The following is an 8,896-nucleotide window of genomic DNA, read 5'->3' on the forward strand; positions in this document are numbered from 1 at the left end:
CATGTCCAGTCAATTGAATTGACCGCAGGTGGATTCTAAACAAGGTCAAGTGACATCTCAATGATGAGCACTAGAAAGGGATGAACCTGAGCCCAGTTTCAAGGGTCATACCAAAGGGTCTGAATTAGGGCCTGATGAAGACCCCCACAGGCCTTTAGGAAACGTATTGAACAGAGCTCCTCAAACAGAGAGTTGATCATACTTTAAAAAATGCAACACATGGACACCCTGCCATGTAATGTGCACAAAGGCTCTACTCCAGTGGAGACTCGAGTGGTAAGAGTTTGGTGGTTGGGGGGGCTTCACCAGTGGTAATTTTGGCACATGGACACTAGTCATGGACATGGATTTAATCAAGTGTGGATTAGGATTCTTCTTGGGGATTTAGGCACATGGGAGGAGGATTGTGAGTCATGAAAAGGCCCTTTGCCGTCACAGGGCCCCTGGGTGCACATCCAGAACACCCCAATGGTAGATCTGAACACTTGTGTCAATGTGATTTATTTTATGTATTTATTACAAATTTGCAAAAATTTCTAAAATCCTGTTCTCGCTTTATTATTGTGGGGGTATTGACTGTTGCTTGATGTGAGAAAAAACTGAACTTAAGCGTTTTTAACACAAGGCAGCAACACAACAAAAAGTGAAGGGCTCTGAATACATTTGCAGCCGATGCCTTAATCCAAGGTGACTTACAATATCAGAGATATAACCGGATTCATTTCTTTCAATTTTCCAGCTGGAGCACAGGCAGGTAAAGCGATCTGCACAGGGTCACAGAGTGCCAGGGTTTGAAACCATGTCAGGGATTGAAGTCCAAAGCCTCAACTGCCACACCACCCTGGCTTTTCCTGAAGGCACTGCATCCACACATATAATAAATTTAGGACTGTCAGGGGTTTCCTTTTTTACTTTTGTCTTCTTATATTTTCTGTATTTTCCTTTGTTTGGTATTCCCTCTTTTCACATTTTTGCTGTTGAGCTTATTGCTTATTGTGTATTTAATTATTATTCTGCCATTTTCTTTCTTTAAGTTGATTATTTTATAATTATCGTCTCCCTGTATGTTAACAGATTAATTATGTTTCATTGTTTAGGACAGTCACCTGAGGCAGCCCTATTGAGAGGCTTGCTTGCCTCCCGTTCTGCCTGAAGGCCAAGAAGAGAAAGAATGAAATCAGACCAGAAGATGAACTGACGTCAAAAAGCCAGAAATGGGTCAGTAAGCAAAAGGCCTTCAAGTCGGTTGCCAAAGACAGAACCAAAAGGTGTAGTTGAAGGGGAAAGCTAAAGATTTCAGAAACCAGAAAGGAAAAAAGAAATGTGAATAAAGGTCTTTGTTTTTATTGTTAATCACTGATGATAAACAACCTGCCATGCTGGTGTTTAAAGCGACACTTCAGTGAGGCTAGACACCAAACATCAGGATGATGAAACTCATAAAATGTTGGCGCCCATAAACAAAACGGCATGGCATTAGCATAAAAACAAAGAGAGAAAAAAGCAGAATATATTTCAAGAAGATGTGAGGACTAAAAGTAAGTAGCCAGTAATGTTTCTTGGTATCAAAAACACCTGAATACACGTAAAGGTTCTGCAGGAAAAGTATATTACACCTATAATCACTTTTTAAAACGATATAATACTCATAACGGCCCCAGTCCGAACGATCAGACATTTGGTTCCTACTCTATTGCCTGTGTCTCTCTTGGTGAGGCTTTATTGTGATTAAAAAGAAGGCTTTTAATATTTTGTCTGAGCTTTTGCTTTTGGTTTCATCTTTTGCTTTGTGGTTGTGAAAAGTACATACTCTGGAGTAGGAGCTAAAAATAAATAAATAAAAAAGTACCAGGAACTACAAATGGCCCGAGTTCCTGTACTGGGAATGCTACAAAAATTCCTGAGTTTCTAAAAAGTCCCTAGTTCCTGCGGTGGGAAAGCATCTATTGTTAACTTCAGGGGGCACACGGAAACTGTCCTGAAACGAGGTTTCTTTTAAACGCAGACTCTAATAGTATTCCTGCTTAATTACATGGTCATTCCCTGATGGAGTCTTGCTCGTTACAATGTCTTATTCCGTTTAGTCATCCTTCACAGAAGAAAAGCGTACTCCTACACAGCAAACGTAGAAGAGCTGCTTCCATGGTGCTTGTTGTGTTGGTTACTTGTATGCATTTAAATAGCGCTTTGTACTGTTTGAATGCTGCATACAAAATAATTAACCAGTCACTACAATTTTCCGATGAATCCCATCCCTGGCAGCGTTACCATCCCTTCAAGGATTTATGGTTTTGGGTAACACATCTATGTTGCACACATGCTCAGTGTATGCAGATGACTACGTCACATGCATTTCAGTCATTTTGGTGTGGATGGAAATACTTACATAATCGATGTTGAAATGCTAGTGTGGACACAGATCAGATCATTTTCGTTTAAAAACACCGTAGGGTGGCTGTAGCCTAAGTCTCTCCAAACCAGGTAGGCCTGTGAAGTGTTGACTCTTGTTTAATAAATGTTAAGTTTCCTGAACTCTGCACTACATAATCTTTATTAAATCACATTTAGTTTTTCTTTTGGGGATTGTGATGTTAAGCTTAATAAAATGTAAAATAAAAAGACAACCCATATGTGTAGAAAATGTTATTTAAACCACGTTGACAGATCCCAGATGATGGACTGTGTGCGTGGGGGGGAAATTTAGCAGAAGGATTCCAGAAATGTCATATTTTTTGTATATGGAACTTTAGACCTGCTGGGGTTATCAGGTGCATATGAATTTTTTAAAACAAATAATAAATGAATTTGAATTAATGGACTTGCCTCCAAAATGCAGTTATTTATTTTTTTCTTTTTCAAGGGTGAAGATACAGGCATTTATATTCTGACTCCAATGTCAAATGTCAGTCAGTCATTATCCAACCTGCTATATCCTAACACGGGGTCGCCGGGGTCTGCTGGAGCCAATCCCAGCCAACACAGGGCGCAAGGCAGGGTAGGGGCAGGGTGCCAGCCCACCACACAAAACCAGACAGTCTTGTTAGAATTTCTTTTTAAACCAAAAATCGGGGGTAAGCTAAAAAACTGTATTTGTAAGAAGACAGTTGTCCAGTTTTTCTGTAATTCATTCATTTGCACACAAAGGCACTTTCAGTCACACCTAAGCCACACAGTATGACAAAGTGGCACCTGTTTACTGGGAACGATTTTTCTTCTCTGCACCAGAGACGAGACAACCTTTGCCTTCCATTTGCAGGCCCATCACACAAGTACAGCAGTTGAATTCCAGGGATTTATAACTCGGCAGCACAAAACACTCGCGCAGTACATGGCAGAGAAAGCATTTAATCCTTTTCAGTCGGAGATACGTTTTGTATCTTCTGGACAGATGCTGAAAGTACAAAATGTGCAAGTAATTTTTGAGCAGCACCACAACTCTTAACTTATTTATCAAACTTGTCAAATGTTTTCTATATTTTTACAGCACAGCAGGAGCTAATGCCTTAAAAACTGAAAACGTATAATATATTACAAGGAAAAAAAAATGGGTTAAGCTGAAAAACAGTTAATAATATGGACAATATAATGGGAAGAGAGTTTTGGAGATTGGTTGATATATAATATGTAAATCACTTTGTTGGGTAATTTTTTAATTTGTTAAAATTTAGTATTTGTTGTCACATTCACCATATTGCCTTGGAGTTATACACAATCTTTATGCTACTATCTACTTAGTACTTTATTCTAAACTAGCCGTGCTACCCATCTAAGATGGGTTGAGATCGAAGTAATCAACATTGACCCAATTTTTATTTTTTATTTTAATTGATATACGGGTTGTCCATTTGGTCTGGTATAATACTACACACCCAATTCCTTTGCCCCCATGGTGGCCTTTTCCTATTTGGATAGAGCCATTCGTTGTCACTTCTTCCTCCTGGTGTCGCTCGTCGAACTGAACACTCTTACACTTGAAGTGTTTTTCTGGGAAAATGCTGTGGTGGTAGTTACCACATTGGCCTGGTTTAGCGACTCCTCAGTATGTAGGAGCAAAACGTCTCTTTGACTGGGTCAGGCGATTCAAAGCCTTTTCCCGATGTCCCAGTCTAAATGCTTGTACTCTTTACGTTCATTTTGCTATTTCTGCACAATATGCATCCATCTATCTATACATCCATGCATCAACAGCATTATTTGAGTGTGTAACTTTGATTTTTTATGTTTCTGCTGCTGTATGTATCTAAATGCTCCCTGGGTATTAATAAAGTTGATCTAAACTAACCTCACCTAATCGAAGACTTCCCAGAGACCCACATTTGGGTCACCACCCATGGGTTGAGAAACACTGCTACAAGTCATCATTAAAGACACATAACTGAAAACCTCAATATTTTATGGTAAAGGTGGGCCGGTGCATCCATAAGGGTTGTTCCTGCATTTCGCTAAATATAAGCCCCCCTCAAATCTAGCATTCCAAGATGTGATTGACTTTTATTTTTTTTTAATTTTCACTTCATCTTACTCCACATTTTTTTTCAGAAATTCTGTTAGCAAAATAATCAATACCATGTAACCTGCAAAAGTCGCACAAGTCCAAAGAATTAATGAAGAATGTTTCATACTGAATATTATATATATATATATATATATATATATATATATATATATATGAGGGTATTAGAGTTTAAAATGAACATTCACTGATTCATGCCACCATAATTGGTGTATGATTAATTGGAAAAAACTACAGCAGAACTGTAAATTAAGGTTCACGTGTATAGGCAAATTAAAGGTTGACACTGTCAGACTCCACATGCCACGTGATCTCCTCCACATGCTCCCACACGGCTTTTATCTTTCCCTGACCCAGGTTGACTCATATCTCTACGTAGGATGACTCTTTCGGCTGACCTTTTTCCAAGCAGAGTAGGTGCTTTAACACTACGTAGTTTTAAGCCAGACTTGAAAAAGAAAAAGATACAACCCATGTTGTATCAAGCTCTAATTTCCCACTTTCCCCACCTTAGTTTTTGCAATTTACTGAATATTTATTGAATGTGTTAAGAAGACTACCCAACTAGTAAACCAGAAATGGACTGGCAATAATCAAGTTCTAAAAAACATAAGGAGTGCAGTTAAAAAAGCTAAAAAATTAGGCAAATGCGTGCTGTGCCAGGACATTGAAAAAATTTTGACAAAGGGCCTGAATGACGCATATACAACCACAAGGATAACGTTCACCTTTTGAAGGGTAATAAGTAACGGCTCGATCTCAGATGTATAATGTGCCTTCCCCCTTGCTCTATAAAGTCATGAAGACTTTTACTTATATTTGTTTTAAAAAGGTCTAAACATTTGGTTTGACAGGATATTCCTCTCTTAGCCTTATCTAGGCTGTTACTTAGCATACTATTGTACAAGTGTTCTACTTTATTTGCGATTATAGTTTTCATAATTTTGCAACAGAATGTTACCAGTCTCTAATTACGAAGAATCTACTTTACATGACAATTTATATGACTAAAAATCACAGGGTATGTTAAATTAGTAATGACTTTCCAGCATAGTGTGAGGGACCATCAGGTGTCCCTGCTGAGAGGAGTTCTGCTCCCTTATCTGGCCAGGAGGCCATGAGCAAAGAAGGACAAGTATGGAGCGGAGAAATTCCCCTGCTGTGCCAGGACACAGGCACAAGAAGATGCTGAAGCAGGAGCAGCTACACCAGGGTTGGCATACCAGTAATCCTGGAAGAACACACTGACTGTGCTGGTGGGATGGGGACACCAGGACAGTGGGTGACTGTCTACTATGGGCAGAGCTTCACCCCATAACACTGGGTGGCAGCATTCCAACTGGAAAGCCCTAGTATGAGGCACCTGTGTGGCAGCATGGGAGCATTGGCCCATGGGTATGTCCTGTCAGGTTCTGTGTGGGCCACCAAGAGGATCTGTGGATTATTAATGGAGCAAGTACCACTGGGATCCTGCTCAACCTGGAAGTGCTTCTTGGAGGTAACGGGTTTAAAAGCAACCTCTCCTCTCGACTGTCTCAGTAAAGGCTCAGTTAGAACTGAAGTCAGATGTGGGTGAGGGAGTGGAGCTGAGACTGTTGTAAAAAATAGTATCGTTGCCATTAAACGTCTTTGACTGCACTTGGACTGCTGTGTGTGTAGTTGTGTTTGGGGTTTAGGGAGCTGCAAAACCCCCAAGAGGCCACAACAGTTTCACATTTCTAATGTATCACAAGTTTGCTCCTTTTCTGACAGGGCTGGTGCCTAGAAAGGCTTTACAGATATGGCGAGTTCAGCTGCAGACCTTGCCCTTTTTTTTTGTTTTGTCTCATTCTGATGTGGTACATAAAACATTCAACATCAGACAGAACAGTCGGTTTTCTGCTTGTAAAGTCCAAAACACCCAAGTTCCTTATTTCTTGTACATCTGGATGAGTACCTGTTTTTTTGTTGGGGTATCACCAATAATATCCCCAATCTCCTTCTACCTGTTTATCTATTGGTCAGTCTGCAATATCCTTCACTGACATCGATCACAGTCAGACCAAACCAGGATGAACTGCACATTTCATGTACCATTAACTTACTTAGAGACCACAAACAAAGTGTATACCAATAAAGCAAGGGAGCGGATACAACTTCATGTTCACTCATTACAAATCTTAGTCATATGCTGTATGTCGTTAATGCTGAAAATGTGTCTAAAGCTGATTATATATGGGTGTTGCATTTGCCCCACATACTTTACAACCTGGATGGACAGCAGTGCTTCTCATCGAAGGCCAGACGCCTAATGTGCCCACTTCTCAGTCAGGTGGTCGTCTTGTGTTACAAAGTTAGCTGGTCAGTCGATCTGGCAGGGCTGCCAGATGGTCAATTTTCCTTGGTATTCATGTCCTTTTCACACTTTCCTGTGACATTTTTTGAGCTAATGGGATGTTGAAGTGCAGGGGACCACAACTTTCCCACGGTGGCCTCTGGTCCCTCAACTAATCCCAGTCAGATCTTACCTTTCTTCTGGTAGTCAATGTTTTGCCCATGACAACAGTCTCACAGGATGTACCTCATGCTTTTAATGACCCATGATGACCTCAAACTCCCATCTTTACTGGGTTGGCCAGTCATGTGGCAAGACAAGCAGCTCAGCACTTCTTATAACTGAGTAACTGATGGACATAACACAATTAATACTAAGCTTTCCTTTGTTTTTCTAGTAAATTAGTACATGACTATCACTATTGCATTATTTGTCTAATCAGTACAAGCATAAGATATACGAAAACACAGTACATTATTAGTTAAAGACCCTTAAAGTCCATCTCCATATCAATGCTCAGTGGATGAGCCCACCCTTACGGCGAGTTACAGACTACTTGGGACTGAGTTTCTGAGTATGTCACACTGCACGATTAGTGGTCATGGGTGCGTGCCGTGACTGCCTCAGACTTGATAAGATTATGTGAATGAAGTCTGCGATGGAGAATCACTGGAAAAGTCCTGTGATAACATATACACCTTTACAAAATTCAAAGAGTTGGTTTTTAGAACTACAGCCTGATAATCATTTAGAGATATTGTGAAATCATTTAGAGATGCCATGAAAGGGTTTAAAGAGGTCCACGAATTATTTAAAGAGATCCGTAAATGACCTGACAATATCTTGATAAATTGGAATTTAAGGTATCTTAATTGCATTTTGATAGTGCATATCTTAAATGTATTCAGAGAGACCTTGAATCCATTTCCATGTATCCCTGAATGATCATTTGGCTCGCCATACTCCTCCTATCCCTCTGAGAAGCTACAGAAAGCAAAAGGAACAGAGGATGGGAGAAGAGCGCTGTGACAGACACTGTGCTTACTCATTTACTTTCAGCCGCAATCACACCCCTCCATTGTGAGTAGTTTGTCATAAAATTCCATACATTTTCATTAGTGTACTCATATTCATTCCTGCCCAGCAGCAAATACAAAGAAGAAATGCTTGCGGGAGAGTAAGGGCACCAGACAGGAAGGATCAGGGAGCCATGCTGTGATAATTAATGAGGCTTAGGACAGCAGGACTCTACAGCACTTCACAACATTCCTAATGCAAAAGATAAACAATTGAAGTTTCCAAAGTATAATCTGAAAAAAGTACATTCATTGAAAAATAAATTAACATACATTAAAATAGATTAAAATATATAAATACATTTTCCTGAAACATACATTATCGTTCTCTAAAATAAGATTCATTAGAGCCACTGTGTCAAGAGATCCTGTACAATTTTTACATTTCAGTTAGAGTTCCTCCCCTGGCTGGGGTTCAAATTCATGTTTTGTCTCTTTTGCTCATTTTTGGTTCATTTTTGACGTTAATTATATGCACCATTCTTTATTTTTGATTTTGTTTATGAATGTGAGTTTGTGGGGGGGGGCACCTGCTAATCACCACTGGGAACCGTCCTCCGCCCTGTAAATCCAGAGAGAGTCCTTCCGCAGTTCCTGGCAGTTCTTGGCACGTAGGGGTGTTTGGTGAGTTACTGTGATTTTTCGGTGCTTACAAAATCCTGTGCTCTTGATACACTTCAATTGCCGATCTGTGAGGATTTTAGCGCAGCCTCAAAAAACGGTTGAATCCCAACCAATTAGGGATTATTCAGACTCTTTAAAGTGAGAAGTCAAGCAAAATGACACCTTTTATTGGCTAACTTAAAAGATTACAATATGCAAGCTCTCGAGGTAACTCGGGTAAATCATGTGTACATCTCGCCTGAAGAAGGGGCCCGAGTTGCCTCAAAAGCTTGCATATTGTAATCTTTTAAGTTAGCCAATAAAAGGTGTCATTTTGCTTGACTTCTCACTACATTCATAATGTCTAACACAATACAGACTCTTTAAAGA

At 39.8% G+C, this 8,896-nt stretch overlaps 1 protein-coding gene across 2 annotated transcripts in view; it reads right to left on the bottom strand.

Moving 5' to 3' along the window:
- pde4a (phosphodiesterase 4A, cAMP-specific) overlaps nucleotides 1-8,896 on the bottom strand; it is a 640,523-nt gene that overhangs the window by 328,841 nt on the left and 302,786 nt on the right. The gene's annotated exons all lie outside the window — the stretch shown is intronic.

This window comes from Polypterus senegalus, chromosome 12, assembly GCF_016835505.1.
Source record: "Polypterus senegalus isolate Bchr_013 chromosome 12, ASM1683550v1, whole genome shotgun sequence".
Classification (NCBI taxonomy): Eukaryota; Metazoa; Chordata; class Cladistia; order Polypteriformes; family Polypteridae; genus Polypterus; species Polypterus senegalus.